The sequence below is a fragment of the Procambarus clarkii genome, chromosome 24 (genome assembly GCF_040958095.1).
Source record: "Procambarus clarkii isolate CNS0578487 chromosome 24, FALCON_Pclarkii_2.0, whole genome shotgun sequence".
NCBI lineage: Eukaryota > Metazoa > Arthropoda > Malacostraca > Decapoda > Cambaridae > Procambarus > Procambarus clarkii.
Genome location: NC_091173.1, coordinates 42,565,772 through 42,587,567, shown reverse-complemented (window position 1 = coordinate 42,587,567; position 21,796 = coordinate 42,565,772).

Here is a 21,796-nt window from a genome sequence, read left to right as displayed (position 1 = left end):
GTTCTAGTGAATGCATTAAAGGTTTATCACAGAGTTTACAATCTGAATATTCTGGTAGTGGCTCAGCCTCACTAACCTGCCAGATGTGTCTATAGCCAAGGCGAATTCGTGCAATGACTACATCACATTGCCTGGTCCGGTTACTGTGCTGACCATACAAATACCTATTATTACAAAACTTGTCATAACTTTTAATACCTGTTGTATGAACTAACGGCAGAGAGGGAGGAGAAAAGAAGCCTGAAGGAGAACCCTCCCCAATACCAGACACAAACCATCCCTCAGGGAGATGGTGATGCTACTGTTGAGGGGACTTCTACAAAACAACTCTCATATGCAGAATTCTTTAAAAAGAGCCCTGAAGCTAGGTCTGCAGTTAGGGAAGGTGCTATGGAAGTGGCTTCTTCTCAGGAAGCAGCTAGATGTACTAGCCAGCTGATAGAGCGAAAAAGAGCAGTAGTAATAGTAAGCATTAAGGAGCAAACTGGTACCAATCCAGTGGAAAGGAGAGATAAAGACAGAAGGAAGTTAATGAGATCCTTAAAGGAGTAAAGATGGACAGGGCTGACCAAAATATTGAAAATGTTTTCAGGATCAGATGGTATAACAAGGACGGAGACAAAGTGATAAAGGTGGTATTCACAAGAGAGAGAATAAAAGAGGACTTGTTAGCAAGGAAGAGTGGACTAGCAAATGTACAGAAGTTCAAAATAGTATTCCTGTAGAGGGATATGACAAGAGACAAGAGAATGAGGGCAGCAGCCACGAGGTGGAAGTGCAGGGAGAGAGAAAGGTATCAGGGAGCCACAACCCCGAGCCCAACAATCCCAGAGGGAAGCGGGGAACCCTCCACAAGCAGCTCAACAGACACAGTGAGAGAAGCACCTCCCCCATCCTCCACCCAATAGATGTCCTACCTGCCCTAACCCCAGGTGCCCAAGGTGCCTACCTTGGGAACCCTCTCCCCCACTCCCCCCTTCCCCCCTCCCCAGGATCTCCCTTCACCCCCACCCCCCAAGCCATCCCTGAACTCCTACCCCCAAGCCCTCCATTCTGTCTCACCCCCCTTAAACATTCCAGTATCCCCCACTCTCCTGAGCCCTCCCTCTCCCACACTCTCCTATGCCCTCCCTTCTTCTTTATCCTCTCAGCACTCCTTTTCCCCTAATCTCCTCCCCCCAAAACCTCCTTCCTTTTATGCCCCCCTAGGAGGACGGGTACTGAAAACAAAGGGCTGGCATTCCGAAAGGGAAACTATGAGGAGATAAGAAAATTCCTAACAGATATAACATGGGAAACAGAGCTCAAAGTAATGACGGCCCAGGACATGATCGACTACATCTCGCACAAGTGCAAGGAGGCAGCAAACAAGTTTGTCCCAGTCCAAAAGGAAAACGACGAAATGAAGATGAGAAACCTATGGTTTAATCAGAGATGTAGGCAAGCTAAGCAGCAAAGTGAAGGGGCATGGAGAAACTATTGGAATAACAGGACACTGGAGAGCAGAGAAAGATACCAGAGTGCCAGGAATGAATATGTCAGGATGAGAAGAGAGGCAGAAGGGCAATACGAAAATGACACCCCAAGCAAGGCAAAGACTCAGCCTAAATTGCTGCACAGCCAAATCAGGAGAAAAACAACAGTAAAGGAACAGGTAATGTCATTAAGAATAGGGGCAGAGGAATTCACTACAAACGACAAGGAAGTGTGTGAGGAACTGACAAAAAAATTCTGGGAGGTCTTCACCTTAGAGAAAGGAGAAATCCCAGAGATAAGAGAGGGAATAGTTAACCAGGAACCACTAGAAGAGTTTGAGATTACCAGTGGGGAAGTAAGAAAGTTGTTACTAGAGTTGGATGTGACAAAGGCTATAGGCCCGGATGGACTCTCCCCTTGGATACTAAAGGAAGGAGCAGAAGCACTGTGCCTGCCACTTTCCATAGTGTATAACAAATCACTGGCAACAGGGGAACTGCCAGAAATTTGGAAAGCAGCTAATAGTCACGATATGCAAGAAAGGGGATAGACAGGAGGCACTGAACTACAGGCCAGTGTCCCTAACCTGCATCCCATGCAAGCTAGAGAAGATCGTGCAAAGAAAGCTAGTGGAACATCTGGAGCGAAAGAACTTTGTATCACGGCATCAACATGGGTTAAGGTCCTGCAAGTCCTGCTTCACAGGGTTAATTGAATTCTACGACCAGGCAACAAAAATCAAGGAAGAAAGAGACGGGTGGGCAGACAGCATATTTGGGATTGCCAGAAAGCCTTTGCTACAGTGCCACACAAGAGGTTAGTGAAAAAGCTGGAGATGCAGGCTGGAGTGAAAGGGAAAGTACTCCATTGGATAAAGGAGTACCTAAGAAACAGAAGACAACGAGTCCTTGGACCTATATTCTTTCTTATATATGTTAATGATCTCCCAGAGAGTATAGACTTGTTTCTCTTAATGTTTGCTGATGATGCAAAAATTATGAGGAGGATTAAAACAGAGGATGATGGTACGAGGCTACAAAATGACCTAGACAGACTGAATGAATGGTCCAACAAATGGCTGCTAATGTTCAACCCGAGTAAATGCAAATTAATGAAACTAGGCGGTGGAGACAGGAGTCCAGACACAGGATACAGAATAGGAGATGAAGTATTTCATGAAACGGACAGAGACAGATCGAGGAGTTGATATCACACCAAACCTGTCTCCTGAAGCCCTCATAAAAAGAATTACGTCTGCGGCATATGCGAGGCAGGCTAACATCAGAACAGGCTTCAGGAACCTGTATAGGGAATCTTTCAGAATTTTGTATACCACATATGTAAGACCAATCCTGGAGTATGCGGCCCCAGCATGGAGCCCGTACCTTGTCAAGCACAAGACGAAGCTGGAAAAAGTGCCGAGGTATGCCACTAGACTTGTCCCAGAACTAAGAGGCATGAGTTACGAGGAAAGGCTGCGGAAAATGCACCTTACGACACTGGAAGACAGAAGAGTAAGGGGAGACATGATCACAACGTACAAAATTCTCAGGGGAATTGACAGGGTAGATAAAGATAAACTATTCAACACTGGTGGTATGCGAACAAGGGGACACATGTGGAAACTGAGTACCGAAAGGAGCCACAGGGAAGTTAGAAGGAATTTTTTCAGTGTCAGAGTAGTTAACAGGTGGAAAGCATTAAGAAGTGAAGTGGTGGAGGCTGACTCCATAAACAGTTTTTAATATAGATATGACATTGTCCAGTAGGTTCAGGAATCTGTACACCGTTGATTGACAGTTGAGATGCGGAACCAAAGAGCCAAATCTCAACCCCCGCAAGCACAAATAGCTGAGTACACACACACACACACACACACACACACACACACACACACACACACACACACACACACACACACACACACACACACACACACACACACACACACACACACACACACACACACACACACACACACACACACACACAGTACACAGTACCCCATAAAAGTACTTTGTACAAAGTACTTTTTACTGTGTACAAAAGTACTTTTTACACAGTACTTTGACACAGTACCCCATAAAAGGTTGATGCATAAGCTGGAGAAACAGGCAGGAGTAACTGGTAGGGCGCTCCAGTGGATAAGGGAGTACCTAAACAATAGGAAGCAGAGAGTTACAGTGAGGGGTGAGACCTCAGACTGGCGTGAAGTCACCAGTGGAGTCCCACAGGGCTCTGTACTTGGACCTATCCTGTTTCTGATATACGTGAATGATCTCCCAGAGGGTATAGACTCATTCCTCTCAATGTTTGCAGACGACGCCAAAATTATGAGAAGGATTAAGACAGAGGAGGACAGCTTGAGGCTTCAAGAAGACCTGGACAAGCTGCAGGAATGGTAGAACAAATCACTGTTAAAGTTTAATCCAAGCAAATGTAATGTAATGAAGATAGGTGTAGGAAGCAGGAGACCAGATACAAGGTATCACTTGGGAGATGAAATACTTCAAGAGTCCGAGAGAGAGAAAGACCTGGGGGTTGATATCACGCCAGACCTGTTCCCTGAAGCTCATATCAAGAGGATAACATCAGCGGCATATGCCAGGTTGGCTAACATAAGAACGGCCTTTAGAAACTTGTGTAAGGAATCTTTCAGAACATTATATTCCACATATGTCAGACCAATCCTGGAGTATGCGGCACCAGCATGGAGTATATATCTAGTCAAGCATAAAACTAAAATGGAAAAGGTTCAAAGGTTTGCCACCAGACTAGTACCCGAGCTGAGAGGTATGAGCTACGAGGAGAGACTACGGGAATTAAACCTCACTTCGTTGGAAGACAGAAGAGTTAGGGGGGACATGATCACCACAATCAAGATCCTCAAGGGAATCGACAGGGTTGATAAAGACAGGGTGTTTAACACAAGGGGCACACGCACTAGGGGACACAAGTGGAAACTGAGTGCCCAAATGAGCCACAGAGATATTAGAAAGAACATTTTTAGTGTCAGAGTGGTTGACAAATGGAATGCATTAGGAAGTGATGTGGTGGAGGCTGACTCCATACACAGTTTCAAGTGTAGATATGATAGAGCCCGATAGGCTCAGGAACCTGTACACCTGTTGATTGACAGTTGAGAGGCGGGACCAAAGAGCCAGCGCTCAACCCCCGCAAACACAAGTAGGTGAGAACTAGGTGAGTACACACCTTTGTGTGTGTGTGTGTGTGTTTGTGTGTAAGAAAGAGACGGGTGGTCACTCTGCATATTTTTTGATTGCCAGAAAGCCTTTGACACAGTACCACACAAGAGACAAGTGCAAAAGCAGGAGTGAAAGATAAGGTACTCCATTGGGTAAGAGAGTACCTAAGCAACTGGAGACAGTGAGTCATTGTGAGGAGTGATGTCTGAGATTGGCGATGCGTCATTAGTGGAGTCCATCAGGGTTCAGTCATTGGACCTATATTGCTTCTGATATATGTAAATGATCTCCCAGAGGGTATAGAATCGTTTCTCTCATTGTTTACTGATGATGCAAAGATTATGAGGAGGATTAAAACAGAGGAAGATAGTATGAAGCTAGAAGATGACCTGGACAAGCTGAATGAATGGTCCAACAAATGGCTACTAAAGTTCAACCCGAGTAAATGAATAGAAATGAAACTAGGTAATGGAAACAGGAGGCCAGACGCAGGATACTGAATGGGAGATGAAGTCCTTCATGAAACAGACAGAGAGAAAGATCTGGGAGTGGATATCATACCAAACCTGTCTCTTGAAGCCTACATTAAACCCCACCCTTCTACAGCCCCACCGTCACACCCCCTCTACAGCACCAATGTCACACACCCTCTACACCCCACCCCTCTAGAGCCCCACTGGCACACACCCTCTACAGCCCCACCGTCACACCCCCTCTACAGCCCACCGTCACACACCCTCTACAGCCCCACCGTCACACATCCTCTACAGCCCCACCGTCACACACACTCTACAGCCCACCGTCACACACCCTCTACAGCCCCACCATCACACACCCTCTACAGCCCCCACCGTCACACCCCCTCTACAGCACCACCGTCACACACCCTCTACACCCCACCCGTCTACAGCCCCACTGGCACACACCCTCTACAGCCCCACCGTCACACCCCCTCTACAGCCTCACCGTCACACCCCCTCTACAGCCCCACCGTCACACACCCTCTACAGCCCCACCGTCACACCCCTCTACAGCCCCACCGCCATACCCCCTCTACAGCCCCACCGTCACACCCCCTCTATAGCCCCACCGTCACACCCCCTTTACAGCCCACCGTCACACACCCTCTACACCCCACCCTTCTACAGCCCCACCGTCACCCCCCTCTACAGCACCACCGTCACACACCCTCTACACCCCACCCCTCTACAGCCCCACCGTCACACACCCTCTACAGCTCCACCGTCACACACCCTCTACAGCCCCACCGTCACACATCCTCTACAGCCCCACCGTCACACCCCCTCTACAGCCCACCGTCACACCCCCTCTACAGCCCCACCGTCACACACCCTCTACAGCCCCACCGTCACACCCCCTCTACAGCCCCACCGTCACACACCCTCTACAGTCCCACCGTCACACCCGTCTACAGCCCCACCGTCACACCCCTCTACAGCCCCACCGTCACACCCCTCTACAGCCCCACCGTCACACACCCTCTACAGCCCCACCGTCACACACCCTCTACAGCCCCACCGTCACACCCCCTCTACAGCCCCACCGTCACACCCCTCTACAGCCCCACCGTCACACACCCTCTACAGCCCCACCGTCACACCCCCTCTACAGCCCCACCGGCACACACCCTCTACAGCCCCACCGTCACACCCCCTCTACAGCCCCACTGGCACACACCCTCTACAGCCCCACCGTCACACCCCCTCTACAGCCCCACCGTCACACACCCTCTACAGCCCCACTGGCACACACCCTCTACAGCCCCACCGTCACACCCCCTCTACAGCCCCACCGTCACACACCCTCTACAGCCCACCGTCACACATCCTCTACAGCCCCACCGGCACACACCCTCTACAGCCCCACCGTCACACCCCCTCTACAGCCCCACTGGCACACACCCTCTACAGCCCCACCGTCACACCCCCTCTACAGCCCCACTGGCACACACCCTCTACAGCCCCACTGGCACACACCCTCTACAGCCCCACCGGCACACACCCTCTACAGCCCCACCGTCACACACCCTCTACAGCCCCACCGTCACACCCCCTCTACAGCCCCACCGTCACACCCCCTCTATAGCCCCACCGTCATACACCCTCTACAGCCCCACCATCACACCCCCTCTACAGCCCACCGTAACACCCCCTCTACAGCCCCACCGTCACACCCCATCTACAGCCCCACCGTCACACCCCCCTCTACAGCCCCACTGGCACACACCATCTACAGCCCCACCATCACACCCCCTCTACAGCCCCACCATCACACCCCCTCTACAGCCCCCCTGGCACACACCCTCTACAGCCCCACTGGCACACACCCTCTACAGCCCCACCGTCACACATCCACTACAGCCCCCACCGTCACACACCCTCTACAGCCCCACCGTCACACCCCCTCTACAGCCCACCGTCACACACCCTCTACACCCCACCCCTCTACAGCCCCACCGTCACACACCCTCTACAGCCCCACCGTCACACACCCTCTACAGCCCCACCGTCACACATCCACTACAGCCCCCACCGTCACACACCCTCTACAGCCCCACCGTCACACCCCCTCTACAGCCCACCGTCACACACCCTCTACACCCCACCCCTCTACAGCCCCACCGTCACACCCCCTCTACAGTCCACCGTCACACACCCTCAACATCCCCACCGTCACACCCCCTCTACAGCCCACCGTCACACCCCCTCTACAGCCCACCGTCACACACCCCTCTACAGCCCCGCCATCACACACCCTCTACAGCCCCACCGTCACACCCCCTCTACAGCCCCACCGTCACACACCCTCAACAGCCCCCACCGTCATGCACCCTCTACAGCCCCCACCGTCACACACCCTCTACAGCCCCACCGTCACACCCCCTCTACAGCCCCACCGTCACACACCCTCTACAGCCCCACCGTCACACACCCTCTACAGCCCCACCGTCACACACCCTCAACAGCCCCACCGTCACACACCCTCTACAGCCCCACCGTCACACACCCTCTACAGCCCCACCGTCACACACCCTTTACAGCCCCACCGTCACACACTCTCTACAGCCCCACCGTCACACCCCCTCTACAGCCCCACCGTCACACACCCTCTACAGCCCCACCGTCACACACCCTCTACAGCCCCACCGTCACACCCCTCTACAGCCCCACCGTCACACACCCTCTACAGCCCCACCGTCACACACCCTCTGCAGCCCCACCGTCACACACCCTCTACAGCCCCACCGTCACACACCCTCTACAACCCCACCGTCACACACCCTCTACAGCCCCACCGTCACACACCCTCTGCAGCCCCACCGTCACACATCCTCTACAGCCCCCACCGTCACACACCCTCTACAGCCCCACCGTCACACCCCCTCTACAGCCCCACCGTCACACACCCTCTACAGCCCCACCGTCACACACCCTCTGCAGCCCCACCGTCACACACCCTCTACAGCCCCACCGTCACACACCCTCTACAACCCCACCGTCACACACCCTCTACAGCCCCACCGTCACACACCCTCTGCAGCCCCACCGTCACACATCCTCTACAGCCCCCACCGTCACACACCCTCTACAGCCCCACCGTCACACCCCCTCTACAGCCCCACCGTCACACATCCTCTACAGCCCCACCGGCACACACCCTCTACAGCCCCACCGTCACACCCCCTCTACAGCCCCACTGGCACACACCCTCTACAGCCCCACCGTCACACCCCCTCTACAGCCCCACTGGCACACACCCTCTACAGCCCCACTGGCACACACCCTCTACAGCCCCACCGGCACACACCCTCTACAGCCCCACCGTCACACACCCTCTACAGCCCCACCGTCACACCCCCTCTACAGCCCCACCGTCACACCCCCTCTATAGCCCCACCGTCATACACCCTCTACAGCCCCACCATCACACCCCCTCTACAGCCCACCGTAACACCCCCTCTACAGCCCCACCGTCACACCCCATCTACAGCCCCACCGTCACACCCCCCTCTACAGCCCCACTGGCACACACCATCTACAGCCCCACCATCACACCCCCTCTACAGCCCCACCATCACACCCCCTCTACAGCCCCCTGGCACACACCCTCTACAGCCCCACTGGCACACACCCTCTACAGCCCCACCGTCACACATCCACTACAGCCCCCACCGTCACACACCCTCTACAGCCCCACCGTCACACCCCCTCTACAGCCCACCGTCACACACCCTCTACACCCCACCCCTCTACAGCCCCACCGTCACACACCCTCTACAGCCCCACCGTCACACACCCTCTACAGCCCCACCGTCACACATCCACTACAGCCCCCACCGTCACACACCCTCTACAGCCCCACCGTCACACCCCCTCTACAGCCCACCGTCACACACCCTCTACACCCCACCCCTCTACAGCCCCACCGTCACACCCCCTCTACAGTCCACCGTCACACACCCTCAACATCCCCACCGTCACACCCCCTCTACAGCCCACCGTCACACCCCCTCTACAGCCCACCGTCACACACCCCTCTACAGCCCCGCCATCACACACCCTCTACAGCCCCACCGTCACACCCCCTCTACAGCCCCACCGTCACACACCCTCAACAGCCCCCACCGTCATGCACCCTCTACAGCCCCCACCGTCACACACCCTCTACAGCCCCACCGTCACACCCCCTCTACAGCCCCACCGTCACACACCCTCTACAGCCCCACCGTCACACACCCTCTACAGCCCCACCGTCACACACCCTCAACAGCCCCACCGTCACACACCCTCTACAGCCCCACCGTCACACACCCTCTACAGCCCCACCGTCACACACCCTTTACAGCCCCACCGTCACACACTCTCTACAGCCCCACCGTCACACCCCCTCTACAGCCCCACCGTCACACACCCTCTACAGCCCCACCGTCACACACCCTCTACAGCCCCACCGTCACACCCCTCTACAGCCCCACCGTCACACACCCTCTACAGCCCCACCGTCACACACCCTCTGCAGCCCCACCGTCACACACCCTCTACAGCCCCACCGTCACACACCCTCTACAACCCCACCGTCACACACCCTCTACAGCCCCACCGTCACACACCCTCTGCAGCCCCACCGTCACACATCCTCTACAGCCCCCACCGTCACACACCCTCTACAGCCCCACCGTCACACCCCCTCTACAGCCCCACCGTCACACACCCTCTACAGCCCCACCGTCACACACCCTCTGCAGCCCCACCGTCACACACCCTCTACAGCCCCACCGTCACACACCCTCTACAACCCCACCGTCACACACCCTCTACAGCCCCACCGTCACACACCCTCTGCAGCCCCACCGTCACACATCCTCTACAGCCCCCACCGTCACACACCCTCTACAGCCCCACCGTCACACCCCCTCTACAGCCCCACCGTCACACATCCTCTACAGCCCCACCGGCACACACCCTCTACAGCCCCACCGTCACACCCCCTCTACAGCCCCACTGGCACACACCCTCTACAGCCCCACCGTCACACCCCCTCTACAGCCCCACTGGCACACACCCTCTACAGCCCCACTGGCACACACCCTCTACAGCCCCACCGGCACACACCCTCTACAGCCCCACCGTCACACACCCTCTACAGCCCCACCGTCACACCCCCTCTACAGCCCCACCGTCACACCCCCTCTATAGCCCCACCGTCATACACCCTCTACAGCCCCACCATCACACCCCCTCTACAGCCCACCGTAACACCCCCTCTACAGCCCCACCGTCACACCCCATCTACAGCCCCACCGTCACACCCCCCTCTACAGCCCCACTGGCACACACCATCTACAGCCCCACCATCACACCCCCTCTACAGCCCCACCATCACACCCCCTCTACAGCCCCCCTGGCACACACCCTCTACAGCCCCACTGGCACACACCCTCTACAGCCCCACCGTCACACATCCACTACAGCCCCCACCGTCACACACCCTCTACAGCCCCACCGTCACACCCCCTCTACAGCCCACCGTCACACACCCTCTACACCCCACCCCTCTACAGCCCCACCGTCACACACCCTCTACAGCCCCACCGTCACACACCCTCTACAGCCCCACCGTCACACATCCACTACAGCCCCCACCGTCACACACCCTCTACAGCCCCACCGTCACACCCCCTCTACAGCCCACCGTCACACACCCTCTACACCCCACCCCTCTACAGCCCCACCGTCACACCCCCTCTACAGTCCACCGTCACACACCCTCAACATCCCCACCGTCACACCCCCTCTACAGCCCACCGTCACACCCCCTCTACAGCCCACCGTCACACCCCCTCTACAGCCCCACTGGCACACACCCTCTACAGCCCCACCGTCACACCCCCTCTACAGCCCCACTGGCACACACCCTCTACAGCCCCACTGGCACACACCCTCTACAGCCCCACCGGCACACACCCTCTACAGCCCCACCGTCACACACCCTCTACAGCCCCACCGTCACACCCCCTCTACAGCCCCACCGTCACACCCCCTCTATAGCCCCACCGTCATACACCCTCTACAGCCCCACCATCACACCCCCTCTACAGCCCACCGTAACACCCCCTCTACAGCCCCACCGTCACACCCCATCTACAGCCCCACCGTCACACCCCCCTCTACAGCCCCACTGGCACACACCATCTACAGCCCCACCATCACACCCCCTCTACAGCCCCACCATCACACCCCCTCTACAGCCCCCCTGGCACACACCCTCTACAGCCCCACTGGCACACACCCTCTACAGCCCCACCGTCACACATCCACTACAGCCCCCACCGTCACACACCCTCTACAGCCCCACCGTCACACCCCCTCTACAGCCCACCGTCACACACCCTCTACACCCCACCCCTCTACAGCCCCACCGTCACACACCCTCTACAGCCCCACCGTCACACACCCTCTACAGCCCCACCGTCACACATCCACTACAGCCCCCACCGTCACACACCCTCTACAGCCCCACCGTCACACCCCCTCTACAGCCCACCGTCACACACCCTCTACACCCCACCCCTCTACAGCCCCACCGTCACACCCCCTCTACAGTCCACCGTCACACACCCTCAACATCCCCACCGTCACACCCCCTCTACAGCCCACCGTCACACCCCCTCTACAGCCCACCGTCACACACCTCTCTACAGCCCCGCCATCACACACCCTCTACAGCCCCACCGTCACACCCCCTCTACAGCCCCACCGTCACACACCCTCAACAGCCCCCACCGTCATGCACCCTCTACAGCCCCCACCGTCACACACCCTCTACAGCCCCACCGTCACACCCCCTCTACAGCCCCACCGTCACACACCCTCAACAGCCCCCACCGTCATGCACCCTCTACAGCCCCCACCGTCACACACCCTCTACAGCCCCACCGTCACACCCCCTCTACAGCCCCACCGTCACACACCCTCTACAGCCCCACCGTCACACCCCTCTACAGCCCCACCGTCACACACCCTCTACAGCCCCACCGTCACACACCCTCTGCAGCCCCACCGTCACACACCCTCTACAGCCCCACCGTCACACACCCTCTACAACCCCCACCGTCACACACCCTCTACAGCCCCACCGTCACACCCCCTCTACAGCCCCACCGTCACACATCCTCTACAGCCCCACCGTCACACACCCTCTACAGCCCCACCGTCACACCCCCTCTACAGCCCCACCGTCACACCCCCTCTACAGCCCCACCGTCACACCCCCTCTACAGCCCCACCGTCACCCATCCTCTACAGCCCCACCGTCACACACCCTCAACAGCCCCACCGTCACACACCCTCTACAACCCCACCGTCACACACCCTCTACAGCCCCACCGTCACACACCCTCTACAGCCCCACCGTCACACCCCCTCTACAGCCCCACCGTCACACACCCTCTACAGCCCCACCGTCACACCCCCTCTACAGCCCCACCTTCACACACCCTCTACAGCCCCACCGTCACACACCCTCTACAGCAGCACCGTCACACACCCTTTACAGCCCAACCGTCACACACTCTCTACAGCCCCACCGTCACACCCCCTCTACAGCCCCACCGTCACACACCCTCTACAGCCCCACCGTCACACACCCTCTACAGCCCCACCGTCACACCCCTCTACAGCCCCACCGTCACACACCCTCTACAGCCCCACCGTCACACACCCTCTGCAGCCCCACCGTCACACACCCTCTACAGCCCCACCGTCACACACCCTCTACAACCCCACCGTCACACACCCTCTACAGCCCCACCGTCACACACCCTCTGCAGCCCCACCGTCACACATCCTCTACAGCCCCCACCGTCACACACCCTCTACAGCCCCACCGTCACACCCCCTCTACAGCCCCACCGTCACACATCCTCTACAGTCCCACCGTCACACACCCTCTACAGCCCCACCGTCACACCCCCTCTACAGCCCCACCGTCACACCCCCTCTACAGCCCCACCGTCACACCCCCTCTACAGCCCCACCGTCACACATCCTCTACAGCCCCACCGTCACACACCCTCAACAGCCCCACCGTCACACACCCTCTACAACCCCACCGTCACACACCCTCTACAGCCCCACCGTCACACCCCTCTACAGCCCCACCGTCACACATCCACTACAGCCCCCACCGTCACACACCCTCTACAGCCCCACCGTCACACCCCCTCTACAGCCCCACCGTCACACATCCTCTACAGCCCCACCGTCACACACCCTCTACAGCCCCACCGTCACACCCCCTCTACAGCCCCACCGTCACACACCCTCTACAGCCCCACCGTCACACTCTACAGCAGCACCGTCACACACCCTCTACAGCCCCACCGTCACACACCCTCTACAGCCCCACCGTCACACACCCTCTACAGCAGCACCGTCACACACCCTCTACAGCCCCACCGTCACACACCCTCTACAGCAGCACCGTCACACACCCTCTACAGCCCCACCGTCACACACCCTCTACAGCAGCACCGTCACACACCCTCTACAGCAGCACCGTCACACACCCTCTACAGCCCCACCGTCACACACCCTCTACAGCAGCACCGTCACACACCCTCTACAGCCCCACCGTCACACACCCTCTACAGCCCCACCGTCACACACCCTCTACAGCCCCACCGTCACACACCCTCTACAGCCCCACCGTCACACACCCTCTACAGCACCACATTAACCACTGGACGCATGCCGAAAAATACTTATATTTGACCCGACTCTATTTAAGTAATGTATATTCAAGATATACATTACCCTTGTCATGGTGCCCTTGTCATGGTACCCTTGTCATGGTACCCTTGTCATGGTACCCTTGTCATGGTAAACTGGTATGATTGTGTCACCTAGTATTTATATGTATGAAACAAAATATGCATGTTAAACTATCCCGGGTAAAGGCCATATTATTACCTCTTATACATATACATAAATAAGATGAATATTATTGACCTCAAATGTCACTGATACATCGCAGACATCAATTTTTTTCAACACCGTTTAATAATGTAATGAGAGACAATGTTTCAAGCGATGACCGAGTGACTAACTAATTTCACTAATACCCCAATGTAGCTAATATGATATTTTAATACTTCAGTGTCATTAAATGTAAGTGCAATCTGCATGAAGTTTTACTGCTAACTATGAATGACTGATTAAGATGTTGTTTGAGAATGTTACACTATCGACACCGTCACTGGAGTATAGAGTGGTAATTTCAGCGCCATCTATTGATCTGCACTCCAACTCCCCGGTATTGGGTGCAACTCGGACAATGTCATCTATTGGTGGTGGCGAAGCAGCGGTGAATGGTTCCGGTTTCCTGCCTCAGTCAGAATGTGAGGTCGATGATGACCTCTGGTGAGTGGCGTATCAAGATCAACGCCATCTAGGTTGTGGCTACAAGTCTCAATGTCAATTCTCCGGTGGACGAGTGTTATCCCAGGGTTACCCAGTGTTCTGTCCATCTGGCTTATGACGTTTTTATGTCCACAGAGGTGACCTACGGAGGCGATTGAGCTGAGGAGGGCTAGTTTACCTCGGGCAGTCCACGAACTCTTGGCTTGGTCTTGTGAAGAGAAGCAAGTGGCCGCCGTTGGATTAGAGCAGAGTGATAGGTGCTGATGAACGCAGTGTTGCATAGTCCGAAGTACCCGGGATTGGACTGTAAGAGTTACGGTATGACAGTGATGTGTCTAGTGTGAAGTGCTCCTTGCAGTCTGCTAGAGGCTTCTGCCAGGGTGTTAGCTACCCCTGTGTTAGTTTGAGACCCCTGTCAACGTGTTGCTGAAGCCCTCTGCTAGTGAGTAGCTGGAGAGTGAAGGTGGGGTGTAGGCGCATTGTGATACTGTGTGGGTGGACTGGCCCTTGTAGAAGGTTCAGTCGCCAGTGTTTGTCAGTACGAGTGGACAACGTGTACCTGCAATGTGGTACAATATATATATATATATATATATATATATATATATATATATATATATATATATATATATATATATAATATATATACATAATATATATTTTTTTTTGTGAAGGGAATTGTGTATTGCTTTAACCCCCCCCCCCCCACTTGTATATTCATTGTGCCGCTACTTGATACAGTGAGTTCTTCAAAGCGTACTTTGAAGAACTTGGGGCTAGATACAGCGAAAGAGGTCATAACAGCAAGAACCCGTTTACTGGACCAAAGTGGCCGCAACAGAAAAGAACTGCCAAAAGATTCAATGCCAACGTCCTTATCGCCAGGGGCCAGCCACTACAACTCAGTAGGCCCAGGTGTCCTCCAGGTATGAGAGAATGAGATTAATTGTAATTGTGGGTGTATTCTGATTTCTTAATTTTTTCTATTTATTCATAAAAGTATCACACGTTCCTAAAATGTTTACCGTTTCCTAAACATAGCAAATGTACTGTAAGTCACTATAAAAAAGACTATGCTTATTTGTTTAATATTTGGTAAATTCTTCTAACCTTAAATTACCCGAATTAAATAACCAACAGAAGGTTAGTTATCGCCTCTTTTTTTATTTTTATTAAATAATTGTGAAAACTGCACTTTTTTCAGTATTAATTGTGATTGTTTATTACGTATTCACCAAGACGGCTAAGCTGGTGCCCATCTACTTGGAGTCAAAAAGTTGACTGTTAATTATGTGTGTTTTAACATTTGGAGAACATATTAATATTCCTTTGTTAAAATATTTGCAGATTAAATTAGGTTTGAATTTTACCAAATTTAATGTGTGAAGTAAAGAATCTGTGGTATAGGTACCTCCCTCTCTTCTGTCATGTGAGGGATTCTAATCGTCCTATTGATTGGTTTTCTTCTAAAATAATCTCTACTGCCTTTAAATAGACGCCGTCTTGTTGACTCGGCTCTGATACACAACCTACCCAACATGAACCTTAGTCTTGGCTTTGTTGCTGTTGACTCGTCCCTTTCACAGCACATACTCAAATGTTCTAACAAATCTAATATAAGCCTACCCTTCCTTTTTCTCTTACTTTTTCTCTCTTGTTTTCTCTTATGATCCCTTTCTTATTCCTATTATTACACCCTTTTTTACACCGTACCTTCCGTACCTTTTGCCTTGTTCTTATCTTCCTCTAAGATTTCCATCTCCTCGCCTCTCTCTTGCCTACTTAATGCCCTTGCCTCCCTCGTCTCATCACAATCGACTTGATAATGGTCCAGGACGGACCGAAACGTCGTCGTCTCTTCAGTTTCTAGAGTGTGGTTTGGTTAAGAAAGAATCTGTGAATATAAATTCAGAGCTCAGGTGACCTGTCTCGTGCAAAAAACATTTAAATTATATCTCCTGACCATATAGTGTGTTCTTTGTTCTGAGAAAAGATCTGCGTAAAAATACAAATAAAAATTTGTTTTTGCTTCACTAATTGGAATTTACTTGCTCGTTTGCAAGATCGAGTGCATTTTTTTCTAACATTTATATGTAGCAATGAAGGGAGTCTGTATAGTTTAATCTATTCATTAACTTTCAAGTTTTCTACATATACGGGTCACGAAATATTTTCGCTGCTAACATTTTGCAAAAATATGTTACATAACTTTGCGAATTTATGGTGGTAAGAACTTCCACTTTGCTCCATTTTATTGGATTTTTTTAAGGTAAGGGCGGGGTAAAATAGTAAAGGGGAGACATGCATTGTCTCCCATTGTGAAATGGGACACAAGGCATTGACTTGTAGAATACTCATACCAGGTACATCTGGTCTAAGCTGACGTCTGCTTGTACTGCATTACAAATAAATAAAATCTGACTTTCACAAGATACACAACATTGTCTATAAATCTGTCTACAACAGAGGACAGTGGACAGTGGACAGGAATTACAAATTAGTGGCGTGTACACCATTTGGGATTTGTCTTGAATTTTTGGATTTGTGGGGAATTTTGTTATACATAACGCCACATCCTGGCGATGTGTTCCCTCATTAGAAAACACAGTTTCGCAGCATCTTTGGTAGTAACATATTTCCTATGTGTTATGCAGGACATGTTTTCAATAATTTCCACTCTCAATATGGTAACTGATGGGATGTGTATCAGTGTTCACTTATCTAGTCATGTGACAGAACCCAGTTTTTATATCTCCGTGAGCAAGCTATCTGGGGCAAGAGTAACTTGTCACCGTCGTCGCTATGATAAAATAATGTGTTAGCCCTCTGTGGATGTGATTGACATGTATGAATTCCTCAAAACTCTTGTAATTTATTGTATTTTTTATACTTATAATATTATTATTGACAAGGTTATTTAAAATGAATATGAACAAATATATTGTAAAGAACACCTTCAGATCCATACTAGGCGCCTCCAGCATGTCCAACTCATAAAATTGCCCATCCTGTGCTTCAAACTTTTCAGCGCGTTTAAGGATTCTGAGTTGTTGAAGTGACAATATGTTTTGGTCGCCAGCCTCTTGCCAAATTATATTCCATAATTTGGGCTTATTTCTAGCAGTACGAGCTGCAACATTACTCAATTCGGGCAAAGGAAAGTACTATCTGGTACTCACCAAATGGTCCAAATAAAATACATATCTTAACACACAAATGACTGCACGTTTATAATTCTATCAGTCTACGTAAAATTACAGTACGGTAATTACATATGAAAAGTCACAATATCAGGATCAGACTGATATTTATCATATACAATACTGCATTCATTATCATATGATAGCAGATTCTGTTATCATATACTGCTAGAATTCGATTAAAATTTAGAAGTATTTTTTGTAAATGACTTACAAAAACAGTAGTTGTGGTTCAATAGTAGTTTGTTCTTTCGGGAGGAAATTGTTGAGGAATTAGATTGTAGTATCCATTTTGGGTAACTATTTGAAATGCTCAGAGCCTGCCACATCTGCTGTACGAAGGGTCTGTAGGTACAATGGTAAGTCACATATATTAACTTTGCTTCTATTTCGATATGCAACTCAATCCTAAAACTTGTCTAACAACTTACGTTAAGACTTCGACCAGAAATCCCAAGTTAGTGGTGAGTGCTTTATGTTGCATCTGATTAAGGGTTTTAGTGTTATTCTCCCCTCAGGTACTTAACTTGCAGTGTTGCACACCCATTAGCACCTTGAGTTGCAGTTTTTTACACTCCTTAGCTACTTGAGTTATAGTTGTACACACCCATTAACACGTTTAGCTGCAGTGTTATACACCCAATAACACAGGTGTGGTGCGACCCGCTGTAGACAAGGTTGTTTCTTAGCAATTTGCAAAGCAGCTTTGACATGTTTCTTTTCATAAATTTTCACCCCAAATATTGTAACTAACGAGCTGTTTATTAATGTTTTCCTCTGTAGCGTAACAGAAGGATATGACTGAAGCGTCAGACAGCCACCAGATGGCTTCATCTCAGGACAGAGGATTTCCATCAACTCCAAGTCGATCACGTTTACACATCTGCTCTTTCGTTGTGAGGTTCTATCAAATGTTTCAACAATATTCAGAAATATTACCTATGTTTCTTCATCACAATCGAGACTTTTGTTCCATTTTGCGGTCAATTGTAGTGCCTTATCTGATGTGTTTCTATTATTTAAAAAAGTAAATTCTTTGTTACTCATTAAAAGTTTTACCAATGGTTTTATTAGCGTCTCAAAAAAACTTTTTTATAATTCATTTCCATTGAATTTAGATTGCCCGGTTTTCTATGGGCATTCTTCCTGATTAGTGTCCAGGTCTGATGGTCAATACATTCGTAGAGTAAAGCTACAAGTAGACGTGCACATAATCTCAGGCTGTAGGGACCTATACATTCTCGTCCTCGGGTCTTCAACACATTCGCTACAACTTCTGTTGCTTTCTCTTGTGTGATGTTACAGTAAGATATGGACGAATTTCTAAGGTAAGACAGCAAAGAGAGGAGTCTGGGCTCTGTATGGTTGTACAAGGTGATTGGCTTCTCCTGGTAGTTATCTTACCTTGCGAAGTGAGAAGCGTGAGGGACAGCCTTCACCTGGCCTTGGAAGCCTCAGAAATAATAACAGTAAATTATTATCTGTATTATTATTATATATTTCTCTGTACGGATTTTTTTTATCGTGTTACTAGATTGTTTCTACTGATTCTAACTTGAACAACTGGTTGACATTACCGTCAAAGGTTGCATCATGGAATCCTTTCCAAAGCTCCAAACAACAAAGAATGAAATAACTGGAATTTTTGTTCTAGTACTCGACGATCATAACTACATTATTCAGCCATAGGATGATGACTTTAACCATTGTTTTCTTTTTAATCCAAAGACACCACGATTAAGATAACGATCACGAGGGCACTGACAACCCCCCTTCCTTGTTGAGTCAGGACAGCGAATATGTCTTCATTAGGGACAGGTCAAATCAGAGACCCACGTTGTAGATAAGAGCCCTGAGTCTGTAGGTCTCTGTAGGAGGAAGAATGTTTGATACTGATAATGGGTTTGGGTTGTAATGTTGTGGTCTCGAGGGTGGGTTCCTGAGGCCTGGTACTGTGATCACGGTGTCATCTGCTATTTATTGGTTGACAACTATAATTTGATTTGAGATTAGATTTTAAGTGTGTTTTCTTGGAGGATATTTAAATAAATTGTACACGCTTGTGTGTGTCCTTGATTGACACTTTTGCCTTTTTTTCTTCATTATATTGAATCTTATGAGCGCGTGAGTTTGTGCATCTGAGTGTGTGTGTGTGTGTGTACTCACCTAGTTGTGCTTGCGGGGGTTGAGCTCTGGCTCTTTGGTCCCGCCTCTCAACCGTCAATCAACAGGTGTACAGATTCCTGAGCCTACTGGGCTCTATCATATCTACACTTGAAACTGTGTATGGAGTCAGCCTACACCACATCACTTCCTAATGCATTCCATTTGTCAACCACTCTGACACTAAAAATGTTCTTTCTAATATCTCTGTGGCTCATTTGGGCACTCAGTTTCCACCTGTGTCCACTTATGCGTGTTCCCCTTGTGTTAAATAGCCTGTCTTTATCTACCCTATCAATTCCCTTCAGAATTTTGAATGTAGTGATCATGTCCCCCTTTACTCTTCTGTCTTCGAGCGAAGTGAGGTTTAATTCCCGTAGTCTCTCCTCGTAGCTCATACCTCTCAGCTCGGGTACTAGTCTGGTGGCAAACCTTTGAACCTTTTCCAGTTTAGTCTTATCCTTGACTAGATATGGACTCCATGCTGGGGCTGCATACTCCAGGATTGACCTGACATATGTGGTATACAAAGTTCTGAATGATTCTTTACACAAGTTTCTGAATGCCGTTCGTATGTTGGCCAGCCTGGAATATGCCGCTGATGTTATCCTCTTGATATGTGCTGCAGGAGACAGGTCTGGCGTGATATCAACTCCCAAGTCTTTTTCTTTCTCTGACTCCTGAAGAATTTCCTCTCCCAGATGATACCTTTTATCTGGCCTCCTGCTCCCTACACCTATCTTCATTACATTACATTTGGTTGGGTTAAACTCTAACAACCATTTGTTCGACCATTTCTTCAGCTTGTCTAGGTCTTCTTGAAGCCTCAAACAGTCCTCTTCTGTTTTAATCCTTCTCATAATTTTAGCATCGTCCGCAAACATTGAGAGAAATGAATCGATACCCTCCGGGAGATCATTTACATATATCAGAAACAAGATAGGACCGAGTACAGAGCCCTGTGAGACTCCACTGGTGACTTCACGCCAATCGGAGGTCTCACCCCTCACTGTAACTCTCTGCTTCCTATTGCTTAGGTACTCCCTTATCCACTGGAGCACCTTACCAGTTACACCTGCCTGTCTTTCCAGCTTATGTACCAGCCTCTTATGCTGGCACACACACACACACTTATGTGTGTGTGTGTGTGTGTGTGTGTTGTGACGGAGTTCCCCCCCCCCTTATAATTCTCCCACGCCTGCAGTAAGAGTCATGTCTGCTTTTCCCAAGCGTTCTCTACGTTGCAGGCTACAATTTGATATATGGGAGAGAGTGAAGTGTTCTCGGAGAGCCGAGAAATTTGTGAAATAGTAATATTTTGGCCTGTGGTTTAGGCCCTTTAGGGAGCCAAGATGGCGCTTACCTCCCTGATCTCCCGCCAAAACCGTGTGACGTCAGTGGCACCGGATTGGTCACCGACAGCAATGTGGCACCGGGAGCCAATGAAAACCTCCCGTGGCAAAAGTGACGTCACGAAGGAAGGGGGTCCGGCCAGCGCGCCGGGCTGGCGCCAGCAGTCAGACACGACACGTCATAGAGGTCGGACGTGCGACGAGTGGTCCTGTCAGTCGGACAGTTATTCCAGCTCCCGTGGATTTACGCGTCACCTGAAGTCCGCCAGTACTCTGAGAAGTCTTCCCTAGTTCATGTGTTGAACCAGAAGAGGGAATTGATGGTTATTTGAGCAACAAGTGCTCCAGTCAGGTACTGTGCCAGTAGCAGTGAAGCCGTGCAGTGACGTACGTGACGTCTGTGGCAATTCACCAGTTCGTGACAGCGTAGTGGCTGACAGAGCCACTGGGTAGCTGAG